Below are 3289 nucleotides of genomic sequence, written 5' to 3'. Positions count from 1 at the left end.
GACACACCGAGCACAGCCGGGACACACCCGGGACACACCCGGGACACACCCGGGACACRCCYGGGACACACCCGGGACACACCCGGGACACACCCGGGACACACCCAGGACACACCCGGGACACACCGAAGGGACACCGAGCACACCCGGGACACACCCGGGACACACCCGGGACACACCCGGGACACACCGAAGGGACACCGAGCACACCCGGGACACACCCGGGACACACCCGGGGGCACAGCCGGGACACACCCGGGACACACCCGGGACACACCCGGGGCACAACCGGGACACACCCGGGACACACCCGGGACACACTGAGCACAACCGGGGCATACCGAGGGGACACCGAGCACACCCGGGACACCTGGGACACACCCGGGGCACACCGAGGGGACACCGAGCACACCCGGGACACACCCGGGACACATCCGGGGCACACCCGGGGCACAGCCGGGACACACCCGGGACACACCCGGGGGACACCGAGCACACCCGGGGTACACCCGGGACACACCCGAGACACACCCGGGACACACCGAGAACACCCGGGACACACCCGGGCACAACCGGGACACACCCGGGCACAACCGGGACACACCCGGGACATCTGGGACACACCCGGGGCAGAGTGTGATGTGTCCCGTGTGGCAATGGGGACCTCCCCCCATTGGGTTTGGGGACATCTCGGCTGGCACAGAGCAGCACAGCTCCTGCTGCCTCGCTGCAAATGGCAAATCCCTTGGAGTGGTGGGTGGAATTACTGAACTACAATAATTATTATTGAACCACACCCTTCTGTCCTGTGTTTGTACCACATGCCCAGMGCTGAAATCTGTGCCCCATCCCAACACACACAAAGGCAGCCACTGAGCACCCACGGGGTGAGGTGTGGAAAGAAGCGCAGACAAGAGGCAGCGAATCTTCTGAAACCACASTGTTTTTGAGAAAAGTTAAGCAGTTTATTCAACGGGATGAGTCCACACCCAACCAGTGGCTTCATCTACACGGCATCACCAGCACACACGAGGACCCACTCAGACACTCTAGCTGACGGCATCTCACCATACTTTACAGAGACAACACCAGAGGAGGAGGAGGAGGAGGAGGATGACCGTACAATGGGCAGCAGCCACGGTACCCCATGGTGTCCCGGTATAACCAACCCCATCCCCACCAAACCTCGCAGCCCAGCCACGCAAAGCAAATCAGACTCGGGACATCTACTGCCGCCCCGYAGAACCACAACACTGCTAGGAAATGACACACCCAGGGATACAGAAATGACCTACCGGGGGCCTTCAGCCTCAGCAGCAAAGTGCAGTGTCATCCCCGCCCCGGGACCGTGTGCTCACAGGGCTGATCCAGGGAAGGGCACGGTGCCATCGTGGGCACTGGGGCTGAACCACCCTGGCACCAGGGCTGCATGGGCAGGGCTGTGGAACCGAGCTGAAAATGGCACCTGGTTTACACAGCACACACAAACAGCCCCATGCAGCCCCTCCATGGGCTGAATTGCCCTGGCACTGGGGCTGAACCACCCTGGCACCAGGGCTGCATGGGCAGGGCTGTGGATCCAAGCTGAGAATGGTCTCACTCTGCCCAGCACACACCAACAGCCCCATGCAGCCCCTCCATGGGCTGAATTGCCCTGGCACTGGGGATGCACTGCCCTGGCACTGGGGATGCACAGGCAGGGCCGTGGAACTGAGCTGAKAATGCTCTCACTCTGCCCAGCACACACCAACACCCCCGTGCAGTCCCCTCCTGCGGGTCCCAGGGCACGATCACACCCCAGGCTGGTCCCACCAGCTCACAGTGAAACTCTGTGAAMTCTGAAGCCCAAACACAGTCTGTGCCCTCAGGGAGGCACTGAGGATCGGGGTCAGTCACTCACAAACCATGAGCCGCTTCCAGTGAGGATGCTCCTACAATGTATGTGGTTCCATTTTGTGCCAAGTTCGCTTACAGAAAAATACATTTCTTCCYTTAAATTTACAGTAGTTAAAACTACACTTGGAATACCATATTACAAAGGGGGAGTTTATTCTCCAACAAAAAGTCTCGGTTCCCTTTTCAGTAAACAGAAAAATGGAAGTACTTTAAAAGCAATCACCCCCAGCACAACACAACTGCGCAGACAAACCCATGTGTGTACAGCTCCCAGGCCTGAATTCCAACTGTTTGTTCTGGTGCTCAAAAAGGCACTTAAAGATAAGAAAACAATTGTATTAAAAACCCACAACAAAACAAAGGAAAATGAAAGGCAATAATTTAATAGAAAGACACTGGAACTTGTACCGTATCTTCAAAAATAAGAAAGGAGGAAATAAAACCCCTAATGGAGATGGGTTTGCTCTCAAGTCATCTTGGAAAGCATATAAAAAAACAGAAAACTGGCAAAAGTGAAAGTTCTCCAGGAACTAAATGGAAACAAAAATAATAATTACTGGCAACGGATACACAGCACTTGTGCCAAATGGGTCCTTCCCTCCCCCAGCACAGGTCTGTGACCAGCCCRGCGTGGCAGAACATCTGTGCCAGGCCAGGAAAGGGGATGATGGAGAAATAAACACCAACATGAACCGACTGTGGTGGTCACAAACGCCGAGGACGTTCACAGACAAGCACACCCTGCCTGCCCTGGCAGCACGACAGGAGGGACACGGGCAGAGCTGCTCCCCACGGGCTCTGCCAGGGGCGCCTTCGCCATTACGATTATTACTGGGTTTATTTGTACATTGAGCTACCTACTAAGTGCAAAGATTTGGTGAGTGGCATTGGCTTTTATCTAATCTTAGCCTATTTTTGTACAGTTTACAGGTTAACAGTTACTTCCGAGCAGTTAAGCAAGTACAGCAATATTTACAGGGCTGGCAGAGCAGGGCATGAGGGGACACGTGCGGTGGGCAGGGGACAGGCACAGCCAGTCCAGAGTCTGCAGGGGAAAGGGTCAGCTCCGTGCCCAGGGCAGAGAGTGCAGGAGTGGAGCTACAGATGTGGGGTGCAGATGTGGGGTGCAGCTGGGACAGTACCAGCATGGGGTACAGAGGTACAGGGGTACAGGGACACAGGTACAGGTACAGAGGTACAGGGACACGGGTACAGGGACAGGTACATGTGAAGAGGTACAGGTACAGGTATCCATGTACAGGCGGCCTCACGAGTGTGAGATCCCAAGAAGACAGTGGCACAGGTACACAGGTACAGGTGTCAATGTACAGGTACACAGGTACAGGGATCCAGGTACAGGTATATGGGTACAGGTACACAGGTACAGGTACAG

Source organism: Malurus melanocephalus, unplaced genomic scaffold (assembly GCF_030028575.1).
Source record: "Malurus melanocephalus ecotype Western Australia unplaced genomic scaffold, MMel_1.1 scaffold_897, whole genome shotgun sequence".
NCBI classification, from domain to species: domain Eukaryota; kingdom Metazoa; phylum Chordata; class Aves; order Passeriformes; family Maluridae; genus Malurus; species Malurus melanocephalus.
The sequence above is the reverse complement of the archived record's forward strand: the minus strand, read 5'-3'. Positions refer to the sequence as shown.